This window comes from Pongo abelii, chromosome 14, assembly GCF_028885655.2.
Source record: "Pongo abelii isolate AG06213 chromosome 14, NHGRI_mPonAbe1-v2.0_pri, whole genome shotgun sequence".
NCBI lineage: Eukaryota > Metazoa > Chordata > Mammalia > Primates > Hominidae > Pongo > Pongo abelii.
Genome location: NC_071999.2, coordinates 67051534 through 67073822, shown reverse-complemented (window position 1 = coordinate 67073822; position 22289 = coordinate 67051534).

Sequence of the window (22289 nt, the reverse complement as noted above, 5' to 3'; positions counted from 1 at the left end):
GCAGTGACCTTTGTCATCATTATTGTCTATGATTCACTTATTGTTTTGCACTTCATTGTTTCTAAAACTTTAGAGTTGGCAGAATAAGAGGGGCTGGAATCAAGAGATGGTATGTTTTCATCAGGTTGCACTGAGCCTAACCTGTGATATTACATGGTCATTTTGGACTCCTCAAACGAGTACATCAGTAGGCAAAGAAGTAAATCACTATACAGTCATGTGTCACTTAATGACAGGGAAATATTCTGAGAAATGCATCATTAAGTGATTTTATCATTGTTCAAATATCATAGAGTGCACCTATACAAACCTAGATGGTATAGCCTACTACACACCTAGACTATGTGCTATAACCTATTGCTTTTAGGCTACAAACCTGTACAGCTTGTTTCTTTACTAAATACTGTAGACAATTGTAACACAATGGTAATATTTGTGTATCTAAGCATGTCTAAACATAGGAAAGTTACAGTGAAAATATGGTATAGTCTATGGGACTACTGTCATTTGTGCAGTCCATCACTGGTTGAAATTTTGTTATACAGTACCTGACTGTTTATTTGAAGCTAATCAACCCTGAATATCATGAAAATAGAGAGCTGATACTACAGAATGGAGGCAGGGAAGAATATATGCAGAATTAAAAGGTATCCATCAGAGTGTGTTTGTGCTCCCATACTTAGTAAGAGGAAAAATTGTAGCAATCATAGCTGGACAAAAACAAGATGACCAGAGCTCAGAATCCCACTGCATAAAGTTCTGGGTAGCTCTACCTGGCAAACAATCTAAAACAGACATATTGTCTCCCTTTTTAAGCCATTTATTTTTATTTCTTAATTATTAATTTTAGCAACCTATTAGTATGTGAAATGAATTAGTCCTATATCTGTTATAGGTATGATAAATTACTTTTCCCAAAGTGTATGAGATTAATATTTGTCTGATGTTCCAAGCTACCTCAACTGTTCTTGTTCTTTACATCCCTTGGAGGGAATCTCTACTGTATTGTCACCTTGGTGCACTGTAACTTAGTTAATAAACCTCACAGATCCACATCCCACTTTTCTGGATTCCTAGTACAATGGAGATATTGAGAAGTACACTTTCAATACATCCTATGATTTTCCAAAACCTTCAACATTTACTTAACCAGCTGAAGAAGTTTCTCTAAGATTGGTTGTCTTAGTCTATTTTCACACTGCTGTAAGGAAATTCCCAGGACTGGGTAATTTATGAAGGGAGAGGTTTAATTGACTCACAGTTTCACACGGCTGGGGAGGCCTCAGGAAACTTACAATCATGGAGAAAGGTGAAGGGGAAGCAAGAGCCTTCTTCACATGGCAGCAGAAGAAAAGGAGTGTATGTAGGAGGAAATGTCAAACACTTAGAAAACCATCAGCTCTCATGAGAACTCACTCACTATCACGAGAACAACAGGGGGTAAACTGCCTCCATCATTCAATCACCACCCTCCAGTTTCTACCCTTGACACATAGGGATTATGGAGATTACAATTCAAGATGAGATGTGGGCAGAACACAGAGCCAAACCATATAATTGGTCTATCCCTTATACCAGAGTGCTTCAAGCTTTCTTAGGGAAGAGCCAGAATTACCTGGGAAACCTTGTCTTACTTCAGTATCAGAGGTGATTGTTATATTAATAAAAGCTGTTTATGTGTTGGTGCTATACTAGCCCTGTATTGATGTATTTATTCCACATTGTTGTGATAATTTTGAAAGATATCAGGTAGCCATCGGCAAAATAAGAGATATTTGGACATTATTAAATAGTTTTCATATTATAAGAACAACTCAAATTTCCTTGTTATAATGCATATGAGTCTTGGATAAAATACTTAGCATTTTGAATAGTTTTATTGATATATAATTTGCCTACCATAAAACACACTTATTGTTCTACACAATTCAATGATTTTTTAGTATATTTACAGAATGTATCACAATAGTCTAATTTTAAATATATTCATTGTCCTAGAAATAAATGACATGCCCATTTGTAGTCCTTCTTCATGCTCACTACCAGCCGTAGGCCACCAAAAATCTTTTTTCTTTTTAGGTTTTCCTTTTCTGAACATTTTGTCTAAATAAAATCTTACAAAATGTACAATATTATTGTTTTTTGTGTCTGGCTTCTTTCACTTACCGTTATTTTTTGAGGTTCTTACTGTGAAAGGAAAATAAATATCAGGACCCCCGAAATCACTAAGCCAAAGGGAAAAATCAAGCTGAGAACGGCACAGGGCAAATCTGCTTCCCATTTTACCCTTATATAAGATAGCTACAAACACAAAAAAGCCACATACCTCCCTCATAATTTGCCCACAAGGCAATTCCTCCTAGACAAAGGACACACAGAACTCAAAGTCCTCCCTCTGCTCACGTGAGACAAATATATTATCTGATTGCTCCCTTTGTCCTATTGTTTCACTAAACCAGACTAAGGCATAAGTGACTACTTCTGTAAATTGCATAATCAGTGAAAGGCTAATCAGAAACTCAAAAGAAAGCAACCATTTGTCATTTATCTACCTATGACTCAGAAGCCCCCTCCCCTCTTCGAGTTGTCCCGCCTTTCGGGACCGAACATCTGTCCATCTTACACATCTTGATTGATGTCTCATGCTTCCCTAAAATGTGTAAAACCAAACTGTGCCTCTATTACCTTGGACACATGTGGTCAGGATGTCCTGAGGCTGTGTCACGGGTGCATCCTTAACGCTGGTCAAAAAAATCTTTCTAAATTAACTGAAACCTGTCTCACATATTTGGGGTTCACAATACTTGACACTTATGAAACAAACAGAGTAAACTACACTATAATATTGGCAGCCTTTGAAATGCTCAAAGCAGAAAACATTTTATAATTAAGAGGAACAAAGTTTAATTTGCAATTTATTTTTTATGATGGAATTTTATAATTTCATGAGAACACCAGTTATGAAGAAGAGCATGCTGCTGTTATTTATCAACTGGCAATCCATCCCACTCAGGAAATTACGTCATTTCCTTTTATGGAATGTTTCCAAGTTCTAGAATCCACTAAGCACTTTCATTAGAAAAGTACAGGCATTTACAAAATGAAACCTGGTAAATACTTCAGGTTCAAAAAACTTAAAAACTAACTGCACCCTAAAATATCCAGGTTTCATAACTTATATGGGAAGCAAAGAACAACTTTCTACATCTACATAGTGTTGTAATACTGATGTTTGAAAGAGTGCTAAAATCTGTCAAAAAATCTTCAAAATGCAGCACTCTCCCAGTTCCTTTTTGATGTCTGTGTGGAAGAGTATAATTTTCTGTAAATTTTAACAGAGTTTCAAGATGAAGCTATTAAGTAGAAAACCTAGAATGCATTTGGGATTGTAAGAAAATAAAACAGAAGACATCTATGCTGGAATCATTTACTCTTTTAAGATGTTCCCCAAGTTAACATCAATAGAATTAACTCTAAAACTACCTTAGTTCCATATCCTAGTTTCCCGGATATACATACTGAAATGCCTTCAGACCTGGGTATTTCTGTTCAGCTCCCTGGCAGTGCTCTGAGTGGTGCCAGCAATTGAGAAAGAATAGCTGTGTAATGAGCCCAGGCAGGAGGGATAGACTTGCTGGGAGAGCTCAGTCTTGTCAGATTCTCGTGTTAGAGCTAGGCTAAGCAGAGCCAAGCCACTGCCCTTGTGAGACCATGTGAACTTGGGTATGAAGCCAGTATTTCATAGTGATTATTGCCTGGTGGTCTCCAGACGACCTTGGCTAACTCAGTATTTCTCCTGTCTTCTGCTTGCCTGTAATAATCAGAGTAACTATAGAATGTGCTGGTAATGCAAAACCCTGACCTAAGGCGAAATTGTCCCAAACAGTCCAAGCCTTCTTCCTCTTCCTCGTAGGGAAGGTAACACCTTGATTTAGAGAGAAACATCCTGGGACAGCCCAAGCTTTATTCTTCTCACCTCTGGAAGCAAGGTATCCTTCAAAGCTTTGTGCAGTGAGTCCTGTGACCGCTCTGTTATATAACCAGGCTGCCTTTCCAGGTTCCTCAGCTGTGGTACAATTGGGCCATGCACAGTCAAAACTCAATCCACCCCAGGTAGTTTTTTTGAGCCTTGGGGGACCAGCCCACAATGGATTGTAGGCTTTTTTTGGCCCCTTGCTGCCTATCTGTAAGCAGTAAATCTCCTTTATATAACTTGTTGCATTTAAGTGTGTTCTGTCTCACCAGACTTAGGCAACTGGTGAAACTGCAGCCCAGGATGCAGTGGATGGAAGTGTTCTGACTCCTGTTCCTGGTGGTTGGCATGGTGATGATATTTGCTATCCTCCATGCAGTGAGTGTCCATTCTTAAAATTGGTTACTAGTGAACCGGCTTCACAGTTATGATGGATTGAAGGCCTGTAACCTATACTCTTGTTTTCTGGTCCCAGCATTAAGATAGAAAAATATAAAGCATTTAGAAAAAGAATCAGGAATACGTAAAAAAGTCAGAAAGAAGCACAATCAAATAAACATACAAGAACAAATTCAAATAGCATGCATTAATTTTAATTCATGAAATATTCTGCGGAAAAGTGTCAAAATGGTTTATTGTCTCCAATCAAAAAAAGTATAATACGCATTGTCTTAAATTAATTAGAATTGTTTTCTGTTATGATTCAAGCAAAAGTTAATGCAAGTGCATAAATTAATATAATCACAGTTGTCAATTATCACCCCAAGATTCCTAAAGATAAGGATTGTCTCTGTAAGCCAATTATCATAATATATGCCAACACAAGAATTTAGCATCTATTAGGTAATAAATGCAGTAGTCTATTGCAATTTTTGAAAAATCAAGTTTTTATCTCGCTTTGAGAAATGTGGACATTAGCCTCTACAAATTGCCAAATACATTTAAGCAGTGACTGTGCTACTCTGACAAAAGAGAAGCTACTACATCTGTGTTAATAACTACCAGTACAAAATGTGCTAGTTCAACTGAATAATCTTGTTAATGGAATCTGAAGAACACGAGCCAAAAATTAAAAAACTTTCCTTCAGGTAATAGAAGGTGACAGGGGCAAATACATATGGCATATAACTAGCATGTTTCAAACTATGGAAAGAAACTATAAATAAGGAAAACTAACTATAAGAAAATATCTAAACTTTGTATAAATCTCTTTCATACATTTTGTCTCTCTGAAGGAAAAGAAGCAAGCAAATTAGAGTCATTTGGATGGCTAATTAACTTTTTGATTTGTAGTTGCCCATTCTTCTTTCAAAAAATACTTATAAGGGCCGTTTATGCGGCACAGGAGTTTGACATTATAATACAAACCTCTACCTATTCAAGGAACTTACACACTGGCATGAAAGATAGGCAAAACCATCATAAAATGTTAGTATAGAAAGCAGTGAAATAAGATACTTATAGAAGACTAAAAACAAAAGTGCCATACTATTGGAGAAGGTTTGATTTAGGGCTGGTTTCCAAAATAAAAACTGTGGTAAGTCTGAAATAATTAAATGTATTCAATCTAGAGCAATGATAGATTTTGTGTTTTCTGATTTTGTGTTAAAATGTTCTTTGTTTCATGTAATTAGGTTAATTATGAATGATGACATTTTAATAGACTTACCCAGAGCAATAAAAAGTTGGCAGCCTTCTTTCAACCCCCTTCCTGGTAAATACTGATTTGGCATGGAGTGTGTGCCAGCAAATACCAAAACTCATCTTTTCCCAGGAAACTCAAAGTATGTAAGTACCTGTGTGAAAGGATCTCTGAGTTTGAGTTGAAGAATAAATTATTAAACACTTTAAACTTTTAGGAGTCAAGAATCTTTGTAGAGGGTAATGTTTGCCCAGGATCTCAGAGCTTAGCAAACACAGAAGGATGGCTGGACTCAATTCAAAGGCATCACAAAAATGATCTTTGATATCAAGGATCATCATTATTCCCCTTCCACCACCAATGGGACAGCTTGGAAAACAGCAATGGAATAGACTGTCATCCTCAAAGCTCACCCTAGTGGAGACGAAATGGCTTAGAAGTATATGTACAGTCCTGGCTGTCCTGGTTCAATTTATGACAATATGCAAATAGGCTTGTGTTTTCAGAAATATAACGTGAATTTTACAAAATTCAGACTAACGTACCATAAAAAGAAAGAAGACAGGGTCTGGAAGGCATTTTGATGGGTCTTCTAGAGGAACTGGGAAATGGGAATTAATGTCAATATAATTGTATAACTGGCTTTCTTATTGCTATAAATGATTTTTTCACATTTTTTCTGCAATTCTTCCAACTTATAACCTTGCCTTCTGCTTGTTGAGAAAATAGAAGCCACATTTAGAAGATACTTTCATCTGAAAATTCTAGAATTTATGGACCTAACTTGATTTCAAACTTTGCTCTCTACGTTCTCTCCTGCTATAGAAGAGATTGTTGCTTCAATCAAACACATATTACCCTCTCCTTACCTCAGCCCCACCTGGAGCTCAGGATCCTACTTACCCATGATTTCTTAAGGATATCAATTCTATTACACTCCATTTACACCTACCTAAGTGTGTGTGTGTGTGTGTGTGTGTGTTTTCATTCTTAAGTCAATCATTCCCCTTAAAAGCATTCTCTAGTATCTCTAGCATTATAAACATAAAACAAAATGAAAAAAAAAACGATAACTCACATTCCCTTCCTGCTTCTCTGATACTCTTCACAAAATAACTCATCTGATAGGCTGCTCGCCTCATCCCCTAGCCTCAAACCAATCTACTAGAGCAAGGTTTTGGCCCTATTTTGCTGAAACTGCTCTTTTATAGGTCATGGATAACTACTGTGAATATATTTTCGAATTTTCACTGGACAGTCTTAGCTTACCCCTGTTGCACTAGCTAATTGTTAATGATTCACTTTTCACTCTCAAAGTTTCCAAGATACACAATAAGTTATATATGTTACTCCACTAACGGCATCCATATCATCACATTAAGTTTACTTTGGACCATAAATCAGTAGCAGCCTGCAAATATAATCTATCTCATGTTCTTTCAAAATTTTCTTTTCTTTGTTCCTGTGACATTACATTCTTCTGGTGGATCAGTAGTAGTAATGCTTACCAAATCTTCCAAGTACTTCATTACATTTCCAAAACATTTTCAGTTAGGCATATGATTCTAGCCAATAAAATGTGGAAAGAATATGAGTCTCTTACATGCTCAGTGAAAAATCATATAATATCACTCTTTATTATTTTTTGACAGAAAGCTGCATGTTCCAAATAGTGCATCTGTGAGATATTTCAGCATCTATCAATCTAGTCCCTGTGTGATTTTATACTTCATAGTCCCCACTGACCCTGTGGGGACAGAAACCATGAGTGAAAAACAAGCTTTTGTAATATTGAACCCTGAAATATTAGAGCCCTTGGTTACAGAAACATACCCTAGCCTGTCCTCAATAATATACTTACCTTAATATTTTCTCATTCTGTTTTCATCCTGGCTCTGATGCCTTTGCTTGACTTTAAATACATCACATTAGCATATTAAATGATTCTATTTTCTTTGAACATTTATTATTGCTTATCTATTTGTTTGAGTGATTCTTTAACCCCTCACTAGAATGCAAACTTCATAAGAGTTTGAAATGTATTTGCATTGTTTACCACTGTTATCACTAACCTTAGATTATTGGCTGCCACAAAGTAGTTGCTTCTTATTTTCAACTAAATGAAAGTACACTGTGGGTGGAAAATTGAGACATGTAACACATCAAATTTAGAAAATTTCTATTTTTGTAGCTATTTTGTGTTTTAAAAAATTCTTGAAAATATCCAGCCCTTGAAGTTATGATTAATGGGCCAATTGTTTTCAGTTCAGAAATGTTTCTTTCTAATATGAATCAATGTAGATAATTATTCAGTTCCATTTGTCTTAACCCATTTTTCAGGAATATGAGTTAACAGTGTTTATATAAAGCTATCTTGAACATATTTTGTCTGAGTTGCAAAATGTCTGAAAATGTATTTATCCTCTGTCACAATATGGACAACTTGACTAAATTTAATATGTCTAAGTCACAACTCTTTTCTTTCAAATTGTTGCACTTTGTTCTATCAGTGTCCATTATTTTGCATTAGTACAGAAAATACTGAGATCAATATGATTTTTATTATCCTAAAGTAACCTCATATTGTTAATATGCTTACTTAAAATATATTTTATGTGTAACTTTTGAAAATTCAAAAACATTTCTATCTAAATATGGATCTTTTTCATTAAGTTTGAGAGATGAACTGATATAAATGCCCAATAATAAGAACAGGCTGTTTTTTTAAGAAAAAACTATTTTTCATATATTGTAGCTTTTATGTGTCTCCTAATCTGTTTTTAACTTAGAAATCATTATTATATGTGGGCCTAATCTTCATTTTTCTTCATATTTTAATATTTTATCTTTCTGTCATATTCATTTATGTGTACGAGGGATTCTTTTTTTTTGGAGGGGTCTCCTCAGTCCTTGATTCACTTGTGTTTATTTCCAACAGCCATTCGTTTTACTAAATGTATTGATCTTAAGTCAATAATTACATTGTTTAATACAAAAACTTGAATTTTATGTTTGTATTTAACTTTGATAATTGAAGGCTTTGTTATAATTCACAGATATAAGTGAGCCTTGCAATTTTTAAAAGATGAATCAGGTTTCCTAAAATGTTACAATTTTTTAGTCAGTAAATTTAGGAAAGGCAGTGCTTCAATTATTCAGAACACGTTAGTCATCTCCTTTTCCACCACAGATTATTTTCATACATACTTGATGTTTACATTTTTCTCATCAGTGCAAGAAAAGAACTTCACTTAGGTGAAGTTGACGTAGAGTTTTTGGAAATTGATGCCTGCTGTTTCTATGTATGCTTATACCCATATCTTTCTTGGAGATATATGATAAAAATGGCCCCCAGAATGGAGATGGTGATTAAAAAAACAAAACAAACAACAAAGTCAAGACACACAAACACAAAGTAGTTTGTAACTGCAGTGTTTCATCAGTCTTGTGTGGAAATAATGCTCTCCTAGTATTAGTATTAAGCAATGTTTTGTTTGTTCTGTTTTTCTTTCTGTTTATTTGCACAGATATTCAGAATCCAGTGCCTCTTTGCCATATCTGATTTTCTGGTTGGTGGGGCCATTTAAAAAGAAACATATTCCAAGGCCTCAGAGTATTATGTTTTCTGTATAAAAGAGACAAAGGAGAGAAAGTCTCAATCGGTGCTTATCTACAGTTCTGAAAACCATTCTTATTTTACAACCTTAATCTGTCAACTAAAAGTTAATAGGGCGATAGACTCTCTGCCTCATCTCCAGGCAGGCAGCCATCTTTTAAAAAGATGATTATCAGACCTCAGGAACTTTGGTTCTTCAGCCTTTGTCTATTAGATATCCTTCCCAGTTTTTAGCTGAGAAACATTTTCATAGTCTATTTATTTTCTATTTATATATTAAATGCTTATATTAAGAGCAATGGTTTACATCGTATTTTACTACTAAAGACAGCATAATTTTCCTTGCTTGCAAGCAAGGTCATGACAGTTTCCTATTTCAAGAGGCTGTCCCATTATGATACTCCTTCGTTCATTTTAATCCTTTTTTTTTTATTTTCATATGTATTTATCATTCTGCTTCTCTATCTTCCTCAATGTGAATTCTAGTGGGTTCTACTGGGATAGTCTCTATTTTGTGAAGGAATTAAATTTGGGGGAGTATTGGGATCTTGTACCAGGTCAGGGAACACTGAGAAACATATAAGAAGAGGAACTGGTAGTGAGTTAGACTTTCGGTGGAGCCTGGTTTACCTGTGATTTGAAGTATTCTATAATTGCAAAATACAACTCGTTTCTCAAAATATTTTTTACAGTTGTATAGTTTTCTCTAACCCTTATGTGGGACTTTAAGCCTTATGTCACACAGGACTTGGGAATTTTTCCCCAGTGGGTCATGGATTCCTGTGGTGACTTTAAACACTGTAGACAGTTACTGTTTATAAAAGAAGCTTGATTGTCTTAAGTGCAAAGGGCTTAAGAAAGTTTAAAACACAAGAGCATCATGAGCCTCAGCAAATGTAGGTGGGCTTGGCTTTGAGACGGCTGTTTCCTTGAGGCCAGGACAGCTTCAACAAGGCACAGGCACAGCCGTGGAATGTTCCGACTTCAGGGTTCTCACTGCAGCACATGTGCAGGGTGAGGCAAATGCAGCTAGCATAAAGAACCCAAGATCTTATCATAGAGAAGAATCTTCCCCTATACAGGTTCCTGCTACTTTAAAGGGATGAAGTAAATATTATACTTGCTGGATTAACATTTTTTTAATAGCAGGTATGTAGCCTGTGATTCTAAACAGCAATTAAGTTTCACTTGTAAAGAGCACAAAGAATCCACAGAAAAATGGACAGGAGACTTGAACAGATATTTCATAGATGAAACAGAAATGACAAATAAATATGTAAAGTAATGTTTAATATCTTTGCTAGTCAAGGAAATGCAAATCAAGACCACAAAAATAAAATTCTATACCTATTTTCTTGGCAAAAATTTAAATGCTAAAGAAATTGTCAAGAATGATGATTTACAGATTGCTGATGGAATTTTGAATTGGTGCAAATGCTCTAAAAGAGTTTAGCATTGCTTTTTAAATACAATCATTTCATAGTTCATATATTGTGTGATTCAGGAATCCTTTTCCTTGGCATATTAGTAGTAAGAGATATGTATATCAGAGTTCCTAGTCTTCTTCCTTTCTCAATAATTTACAGACTTATTTTATATATTCCAGATGCAAGTCCTTCAGTTGTTATAGGCACTGCAAATATTAATAACTTCTCAAACTCTTTACTTGTCTTTTCCCTTTGTTTTTTAAATGAACAAATATCTTTATTAGTAGTATAATAATAAAATTTGTTTTTTAAATGAACAAATATCTTTATTAGTAGTATGATAATAAAATTTATTATTTTGTGGATAATGTTTTTGTGTGTTTTAAAACAAATATTTAACAACCTAAGATATTGAAGATATTATATATGTAATATGTAATTATATAAATTAAAATTTATGTGATTTTCAACAAATTACATATAATTTATTGTTTTATTTGTTCATTTAGCTCTATAATCTACCAAGAACTGATTTTGTGGCATACTTAGAGATAAGTCAAATTTTATTTTTCTTCAAATATTTAATTGATAGAGCACTACATTAAATAAATTTCTTTACTCATATTAAATACATATACTTCCAGGCTTCTAAGTAATCATCCTTATTATTTTCACAATATTTCAATATTCTTTCAGTGGGTACCCTAAAGGTTACAACATATATCCTTATCTTATAAAGTCTAGCATATGTTAGAACATTCACTAAATACTTTTGAGCATTGTAACTTTATTCACTTCCTCCCCTCTGAAGTATTCTCAGTTTAATTTTATATGATATTTTATATAAAAAAGCAGCACAAAAGATATAACTTTTTAAAATATAATCCATCTTTTTTATTAGATTTTCTATCACATTTCATTGTTCCATGTTTTTTCTCTTCTTCCCACTTTTATCTTTCAGTTGCTTCAGCTCACATTTTTTTCTCACACATATGAGCCCTTACATATAGGGTCTTTTTCTGCTTCCTTTCTTGGAAACTTTACATTTAATTTTGTAAGAGGTTTTTAGAGCTTATTTTCAGTATTGGTTCCTTTATGTTCTTCCTTGCTTTTCACTAAGAAACATAATATTTTTCTCAGATACCCTTACCAAACCCCGTCACATTTCATGATAATAAATATTACATTGTATTTAGTCATGTATTTTTTACAGTTGTCCCCTCCCTAGGTATTGGAAGTTATGAAATGTGTGCTTCATGTTTGTAACTTCAATGTCTTACACATAACAATTATTTAGTAAATATTGGTTAGATCCATAAGTAAATTAATTCTCTGCTACCAATAATGTCCAGCACTACAAAATATATCAACCAAATCCAGGAATTAACAATGTAAAATTCACAACATAGCATTCTATCCAAAACTGTAAATATGAAAAGGACTGGTATAATATGCCCCAAGAATAGAAAAAAAAATAATACAAATATGTAGAGATAAAATTAACAGAGAAACATTTAAACATGTTACTCTAAATATTATAAATATGCTTAATGATTTAAGTAAAAGATTAATATAATAAGGTTAAATATAAAGAGTATTAAAAATAAAAAATTTTGGAGATAGAAATTTTAATTAATTTAATAAAAAATTCACCAGATGAGATTTATGATAAATAAATTTCAGGAGAAGAAAATAAATCAGTGCACCAGAAGCCATAGAAATGGTAACTATTCAAATACAACACAAAGAGAGAAAAAAGATTTTCAAATAATGAAAAGATCATTATAGATGAAGAAGGTAATATCAAGCAATCTCTAGAAATGGGTTGGTTGAGGGAACATAAAAGTATTTGAAGAAAAAAATTACCAAATATTTTCTAAATTGAATAACAATCTAAATTTACAAACTCAAGAAAATCAATAATTCTCAAGATACATAAACATAAAAAAATCAAATCAAGGTACATTATATTCAAATTTCCAAAAATCAGTGATTAAATTTTAAAATTAAAGGGAAGGGGGGAGAACAATTTGTGCTGAGTAACATTGTGCAATGCTTCCTCAGACTTCTCCGAATTCACACAAACTAACAGACATAGTACAGACAAAGGGAAAAACGAAACCAAACTGTCCACTTAGAATTCTATGTCCAGGAAAAAATCCAAAAATGAAAGTAAATTTTAAAAAGACAACACAGAGAATATGTATTACAATTAGATCTGCATAACAAGAAATGTTGCAGGAAGTTGTTCATGCTGTAAGAAAATGATACCAGATATATATTCTGTTCTACACAAATGAATGAAGTGTTTCAAAATCATTGAAACAGGAAGAGTGATAACAGTTATACCAACATTTTAAAGTATCATCTATGGACAGGTTAGCAAAGTTCAGAATAAAGGCAAACCAAATTTTCCATGAACTAATTCCTATGATAAGTAGATTTCAAAGCAGAAGAGCACTTCTTTATCAGGAGTAACAGGAAAAAACAATAGATAAGAATGGCTGCCATTGTATAATTCTCTAAGGATTCCATAAATGTTAGCTACCAAATATCAGAGAAGTCCCTCATTTTCTCCCTTTCCCTTTTACCTTACTTTATGTTGGCATATTTCTGGTCTTAGACCATCAAATCCTACAAATAATCACCATGCTAGTCTTAGATTACATAGTTGGCTTCTGTTGGTAATTTATTATAACTGTCATTTTAGGACAAAATTAAAAGAAACTATATTTCCTTTAAGATGATCCAATTTTTATGAATTAAATGTACATGCACAAACCCATTGTTTTAGTCAATATAATGTTTTATATTTATTACAGAGAAGAATTAGTTCTGGAACAATTGGGTTCCACTCTTAACCAAAAATTATATTTTAACTGTTTCTCTAAATGGAAACACAGGAATTTTTAAAATCAATATACTAACTATACAGTGAATTGTGTATGCAAAACAGTTTATAAAGCATTTAAGATACTCCTACTTCTGAAAACAATACTTTATGTGGCTAACAACTAGGTTTATTCTTAAGGAATACGTGTTTGATTTGGCTCGGCTTTCCCCTCCTTTTTAAAATTTAGCTCATTATGTTGTCATGTTGAGAATAAAAATGAATCACTTCTAGGCCTTTTGACGGAGATCAAGTGGAGAATAAAAATGAAAAATTTTAATTCTTTTTAAATATTTTTGAATGATTTATAATTAAAATTGCTTTTTTCCCGAACTATAAAATATTAAATTGATCTTTTCAGGGTTAGCAGTAACTAACGTTTTTATTCTACTTTGGTGCATGATATTTTTATCAAACTGCTTAAGAGAATATTTTATGAGTTTGTAAAGAAATATTTGCACAGATAGACATTTATTTTTAAAAGTGATATAATTCTTCCCTGTAGCTTTTTTTCCAACTGACCAAAAGAAAGCAAAAGAAAATTAGAAAAAAGGTGATAGAGTTGTTCTTGCTGATGGCATCGGTGACCTGTCTGGAGCGGCTGCTGCAGCCGGGGAGGCACAGCGGGGCCTGCACGCTCCACAGAGTTGGCAGGAGCTGGGAACAGGCGGAAGCCCAGGCCCTTCTGAGCTGGCAGGGCAGGAGCTCTATCCCAGCTGCAGCCTCCCACCTGAGGCTGTGGACCTGGGCATCCCTGTACTCCTGGGGGCCAGGAACAGGCAGGAGCCTCAGGCTCCCTGGGCGCAGCTGCAGCCGTCCAGGCAATGGCTGTGGACCCAAGCATCTCTACACTCTTAGGGGCCCAAAAAGGCCTTCCCTCTCCGCACAGGTTCAGAAATACCTGCTCTCACTCCCTGGCCTCTCCCGGCTCCTGGCATCTGCTCCATAGGCTCAGAAATGCCTGCCCACACTGCCTGGCCTCTCCCCGCTCCTGGTTCCTGCTACACAGGCTTGGAACTGCCTGCTCCCTCAGCCTGGCCTCCTCCTGCTCCATGTCCACTTCAATCTTGGAGCAAAGTTGAGGCGGAGCCCAGGAGCTGTTGCAACCCGGCTGGATGTGTGCAAGCTTGAGGCAGTGCTGACATGCCAGCCCCCTGCGCCTCAGCCCTCTCCAGATTTTGGGTGCCAACAGGCAAAGAAGGGAGGCTGAAGGGGTGTTGAGGGTGGCTCAGCGCTGGCCTGCAGGTGCCCCTTGGCACAAATAACCTGGGCAACTGCAGGAGTCAGATACGGTCCTGGGTAGAAAGTGGGGGTCCCCAGTGAAGCCCCACCTTCAAGTGATGGACAGCCTGAAGCCTAGGGTCTGGGCTGATGGACCAGAATGGGAACTTATGATGTCTTTTCTGGGCTCACCCATGCTGCCCATGAACCCATCGGCACACACTTCCCCCCATCTGAAGCCCAACAACGCCCCCCACCTGCAGCCAGACTCAGAGAAAACTGGCAACCTGCCTGTGGAGAGGAACTACCCACTTCAGGGTCTCCTCTCCGCTGAAAGCTGAACACTTGTCGGGACGCCCTGCCTGCACAGAGGAGCTACCCAATGCAGGTCTCCTCTGAGCTGTTCTGTCCCTTAATAAAGCTCCTCTTCAGCTTGCTCGTCCTCCACTTGTCTGCATACCTTATTCTTCCCGGACGCAGGACAAGAACTTGAGTCCTGCCAAATGGCGGGGCTAAAAGAGCTGTAACACAAACAGGGCTGAACCATGCATGACCCTTGCTCACCATGTTGCAGGTGATGAGAAGGAGGGAAAAAAAGAGGGAGAGAACAGCTGCAGAGAGAGCCCAGACCTAGGAGTTCCCTGAGCCAGGGCTGTGACACCCTTTTTGGGGCTCTGCGGTTCCTGGAGTCTCCAAGATTCCGGGCGGCCCAAGTTTCCAGGTGTCACCGCATTCCCGGTGCCAGCTGTGGAAGCTGCTTGCAGTACACCTGGTCAAGCTCTAGCCTCACAAAGAGCCAGTGCCGGGAGCTGCCAGCCCTGCTGCAGCCAGTGTGCCTGGCTGTGTGCGGTGGCTGGACCCCATGCTTGTTTGCGCACACAGCACTCGCCGCTCCACTAGCTCTTGGTAGGCATGGGATTTAGGCTGGGAGTGCGAGCTAAGTGCAGCCTGCCAGACCAAGTGGGTGGAACGAGCCTAGCTGGCACTAACAAAACTTGGGCAAAGGCACCACCGACCACAGAGATTTCTAGCCAGAAAAGCGTCACCCCATGAATCCCAGGACATTGTTACTCTGGCTGGTTTTCTACTCCACATCTCTTGCCCAGCCATATAACCAATCAAGATACCTGCATTAGTCCATTTTTGCATTGCTTTAAAGAAATACCTGAGGTTGGGTAATTTATAAAGAAATAAATAGTTATTTGTCTTATGGTACTTCAGGCTGCACAAAAGGTACAGTACAGGCATCTGCTTCTAATGAGGGTCTCAGGTAACTTAAAATCAGGGCAGAAGGCAAAGGAGGAGCCATCAAATCACATGGCAAGTAAGGAAGCAAGAGAGAAGGGGGAAAAATGTGCCACACTCTTTTAAACAACCAAATCTCACATTTTTAAAACAATCAGTTGTTGTTTTAAACAAATCAGAGCAAAAAATCACTCATTACTGCCAGTAGGGCACCAAGTCATTCATCAGAGATCTGTCTGCAAGACCCAAACACCTCGCACCAGGCCCCACCTCCAACACTGAGAATCACATTTCAACATGAGATTCAGAGGAAACACACATGGAAACCGTGCCTACATCTTAACAATAGAGAACAAGTTGGAGCATGAGAATCCACCACTAATATCCTCTACTACAGATCACCTTCTATACCTAGGAATGACTAAAAACTTTAAAACAATAGGTAAATTGGTAGATAATTAGAGCAAAGGTAGATAATATCCATTGAATGAAGTACTTACAAGATGGTCAGCAAAGATAGCCTAACAAATAGAAAAATCAATAAAGGCAGTGGTGAAAGAGATGTGCATTGATCTTCAGCAAAGGATTATGTAACGATCAGATTAGCAAATTAGTTCACCATACATTAAACATTGCCTATTTCTATGATAAAGAGAATATGACAATAACAGAACGGCAAGTTTTGTTCTGATTATTTTGGTTTGCACATATTTAGTACATACAACTAAGGAAGAAAATATACTTTGCAATAATATACTAATGATATACAACTTCAAAACCTTGAATTTTGAAGTTTTCTAATGAACATATTCATTCTAACTCAATTTTCTCTGCAAGCTAATCAATTATTAGCACTTCAAAATATCCTTGCCTTTTGAAGTGATTTATATGCTCACTCTCACCACTTGCCAGTCCATAATAAGTTTATCAGGAGGCATAAAAAAACATAATCAAACTAATCAAATAACAATGATGGCTATTTCATTATAAATCATTTACTAGTATGTCAAATACCATGTGTATATTATGTTATTTTAATCTTAAATCTCTTAAGATACATTTCAGAAAAATATTTTCCCCTGTATTATTGCAATTACTTCTCTTATCTTTAGTTCGTCAGTCATTCCTTAATGTAAATTCAAGAAGCATTTAGCTTAAATCCATATTGGGTTTACATAGCTCTTATTAATGTGGAATACTACTACACCAGGCCGTCAAAGTAGTAGAATAAAATCAAACTGTGATTAATCATGTTTTTTAAAAATATTTCATCTCTGCTTTTTAAATTATTTTTACAAATAAAAGAATTATATTTATTTATTATTTTCAATTACTATGAGTACACAATAGTTGTATAAAAATATGGGGTATATGTGACACTTTGATACAGGTATACAATGCATAATGATCAAATCAGGATAATTATAGCAATCATCATCTCCAGCATGTATCACTATTTTTTGTGTTAGGAACATTCCAATTCCAGTCTTTTAGTAATTTTTAAATATATGTAAGTTATTGTTAACTGTAGTCACCCTATTGTGCTAAATCTTATTCAGTCTATCTAACTATATTTTTACACCCATCAACAATCCCTATTTTGTCCCCTGCTTCCTTTCACCCTTCCTAGCCTCTGGTAACCATCAATCTTCCCTTTATCTCCAAGAGTTCAATTTTTTTTTTTAATTTTTAGCTCCCACATGTAAGTGAGAACATGTTAAATTTTTCGTTCTGTGCCTAGCTTGTTTCACTTAACGTAATGGCCTCCAGTTCTATCCATGTTGCTGCAAGTCATGGAATTTCATCCTTTTTATGGCTGAATTATATTCCATTGTATATATGTATGTCATTTTCTTCTTTTTTTTTTTGAGATGGAGTCTCGCTCTGTGCCCTGGCTGGAGCGCAGTGGTGCAATCTTGGCTCACTACAAGCTGTGCCCCCCGGGTTCACGCCATTCTCCTGCCTCAGCCTCCCAAGTAGCTGGGACTACAGGCACCCGCCACCATGCCCGGCTAATTTTTTGTATTTTTAGTAGAGACAGGGTTTCACCGTGTTAGCCAGGATGGTCTTGATCTCCTGACCTCGTGATCTGCCCGCCTCAGCCTCCCAAAGTGCTGGGGTTACAGGCGTGAGCCACCATGCCCGGCCATGTACCTTATTTTCTTGTCCGTTCATCTGTTGATGGACACTTATGTTGTTGATTCCATATCTTGGCTATTATGAACAATGCTGCAATAAACATGGCATGCAAATGTTTCTTAGATATACCGGTATTCTTTATTTTGGTTATATATGTAGCAATGACATTGCTCTATCATATGATAGTTGTATTTTTTAGTTTAGTGTTTTTTTTAATTCAGACAAAATGTCAAGAATAAATGATAAACTTAAAGTTTCTAATTTTTCTCATTTTTAATGAAGTCAGTGATCACTTATTAAATAAACCATTAGATTGAAACTCAAATTACTATCAATCTGCTAATTTTCAGTTGCTGGTAAATATTAGCCAGTTGACATATTTTTGTTAATTTTATTGGTAAAATATATTTTACATCTTTTTACTAATTTATAAACACCTAGCTATTTCAAAAAATATTTTCTGTTACAAGGCTCAATCAGCAATTTTTCTCAAAAGTTATAGAGTTCACTCATGGACCTGCTGTAAATATTTCAGTTCACACAATGTGAATATTAGCACTTCAAAACACCCTTGCTTTCTGAAGTGATGTATATCCTTACTCTCACCTCTTGCAACTCCATGATAAGTTTATTAGGAGGAATAAGAAAGGAGTTCACTCTTAAGGTCTGTATTTTTTTGTGTGATCTTAGGTGTTTATATTATATGATAAAAATCACTCTTAGTTTTTCTTTTCTTTTTTAAAAATTTAGGTTTATTAAGATATAATGTCAATACTGTAAAATTCAGCCTTTTTAGGTACAGTTCGATGAGTTTTAGCAAACACACAGTTACGTAACCCCTAACATAACTGACAAACACTTTCATTACCCAAAAATTTCCCTCATGCCCCTTTGTTGTCAGTTTCCTACACTGACCAGCCAGCCATTGGCAACCACTGATCTGTCCCTCTAGCTTCCCGTTTCTGTGGTTTTACCTTTTCCAAAATGTCATAGAAGTGAACTGACTGCATATAGTCCTTTGTGTCTGGGTTATTTCACTCAGCGTAATGCTATTGAGATTTATTTATGTAATTTTATATGTCAGCAATTTATATCTTTTTTATTATTTAGTAGTATTCTTTTGTACATAGATACCACAATTTGTTTATCTCTTTACTAGCTGATGGATATTTAGGCTGTTCATTAGTTTGGACTATTACAAATAAAATTGCTCTCCACATTTGGGTATGACTTTCTGTAAACATATTGTTCATTTCTCCTGGGTGAAGTGGAATTGTTGAGGCTCTCCTTAGGTATATGTTTAACTTTATAATAATCTGCAAGTTTTCCAAAATGGCTGTACCATTTTCCAATCCTATTAGTTCCTCTCCACACCAGCACTTTTTATTGTATGTTTTTAATTTTATGCATACTTCTCAGTGTGTTGGCTTTTATTTTATTCATTTATTTTATTTATTTCTCTGATAACCTATGATATTAAATGTCATTTCGTGTTATTTCCCATCTGTATATCTTTTTTGACAAAGAGTCTGTTCATGCATTTGCCCAATTAATGTTTTAATTGAGTTGTCTTCTTGAGTTGTAAGAGGTTTTTACATTTTGGATAAAAGGCATTTAACAAATATGTGATTTGGCAAATATTTTCTCTCAATTGCGGCTAGTCTCTTCATTTTTCTTTAGATAGTATATTTCAAATATCAGTAGTTTTTAAATTTTGATGAAATAAAATTTTTCATTGTTTTCTTTTGCGGTTTGTGCATTTTCTGTCTTATACCAGAACATTTTGCCAAACCCAATGTTACAATAATGTTCTTCTGTGTTTTTGTATAGAAGTTTATAGTTTTAGCTCTTACATTTAGATCTATGATACAGAACCGTCTGAATCCAGTCAAGCTGATTTCATAATAAAACAAGCTAACAAAAACCAACATTCTCCAGATAATTTTAACAGGCATGAGAGACTCACAATATAATATTTAAATTGTCCAGGATACAATCCAAAGTTATTCACCTACAAAAAGCCAAGAAACTGTGAAAAATTCTCAAGGCAAAAAGAAATCAAGAGATTTCAACCTTAAGATGACTCAGATGGAAATATCAAACAAAGACTTTACATTTCAGAAATTTGACATTTTTAACTGTGTTTATATAAGAAAAATTAAATTCATTCAATAAATATTATTTTCTTACATTGCTACACCTATATATTCTCTAGTGACCAAATTCATTTTATGAAATAGCATGCAAAGACATATAAGAATGGAGTAGTATTAGGTTGTTGCAAAAGTAATTGCGGTTTTTGCTATTGAAGCTAGTGGCAAAAACCGCAATTTCCTTTGCACCAACCTAATAGAAGCAACGAGGAAGAAAAAGTCATTTGTATGTGCCACCAGAAAAGAACTTTGCTTTCCTGTATCCATCGTGTAGATTAAAACTATACATAAATATCTACACATTTATGAAAGTGAGTCAATTATGCAGATAAGTGACAGGTATAAAACTTTTTTTTTCAATTAGTTCTCAGTAAAAGAAATATTCAAAATTGTAATTATTCTTGAAGAATTGCCTTAATTATTCAGTTAGCACTTGTACAGATATCCTTAAAAAATTAGTATAAACTATAATGCCAACAGTTTTCAAACTTTTTGCTCATGAGGCACCTAAAAGAATTTGCAAAACCATGTGCTCACTTGCACATTTTAATTTTACATGTAAATTTTTCATCAGAGTGGCAAAGGATGCAATTTTCTAAAATTTAAATATAAAAGCATTACATCATTTTTCCAATGCCTGATGGAATAGTAATTTAATAGTCATTATAATTTGTTTTAAAAATATGAGAACAAAACATTTTTTATTATTGGGAAGGTTTACATTCTTTTTTCTTCTTCTTGAAGTTACCTTCTTTCACCTCACAAAATTTTGTTACCTTAATATATTTTCATGCTTGAAAATCTGTATTGATGATCTATTATATTTCTCTGAAACAAAATATTTATTTGAATTTTAATTTTTTAAACCTCTATGACTAAAAGCCTCTATGTATTAAAAGCATTTTTCCCTTTGGGTTGAGTTATTATTATAACTTTTCTTAAATAAATGATAACAAATTAAACAAATCATGAATTTTCATGAATGCTTACAAATGAAAACCTTTTTCATTTTAAAATTGAGATATAATAGTTGTACATATTTGTGGATACATGAAATATTTTGATTCTGTACACAATGTGTAATTATCAAATCCGAATAATTGAAATAACCATCACCTCAAATCTTTTTCTTTGTATTAGGAACACTACAAATTTTCTCTTTTAACTATTTTGAAATATACACAAATTTTTGTTAACTACAATATTCTCCTATACTATTAAATACTAGAACCTAGTCATTTTAGCTAGCCGTATTTCTGTAATCCTTAACCAATTCTTTTCATTCCACCTACCCCTTTTCCTCCAGGCTCTGGTTACCAGCATTCTACTCACTATCTCCATGAGATATACTTTTTTAGCTCTCAAATATTAAAGAAAACATGTGATATTTGTCTTTCTCTACCTGTCTTATTTCACTTAACATAATGACTTTCAAGCAAGAAGATATATTATATGGTTTTTCTTATGTTTTTATTTAATGATTAATCTACTAATGTGTACTCTGTTTTCACTAATATATGAATGATGACATACGCATAATGTTACCGTGCTCTTTCTTGTCTTTGAGAGCAATTCTTATTATAATAATGTCTTTATATTAACAATGAAATTAAACATGGACCCAGTAACAGATTACTCTGAGTTACAGAACTATATATCCATCATGAAATTCTAGCGATATCATAAAACATAAAAATGTTTCATTTTTATATACTCACTATGATACACTAAATTATAGCTCTGTCATTCATCTTTTCTGACTCTCATACCATTTATGAAACATACAACTGTCAGATTTATTTTCTACATAGTGTTGGCTTCTTTTCTGATTTTTTATAAATGCTATAAATCACAATTTTTGTATAGAAAGGCCCTATGAGTGTATACTAGAATATAAAATCCCTACTCACCTTCCAAAATTTACAAGGGATATAAAATAAATAAATACTGTGGGAATGGATGAGTTCAGTTTACAGTCTCAAA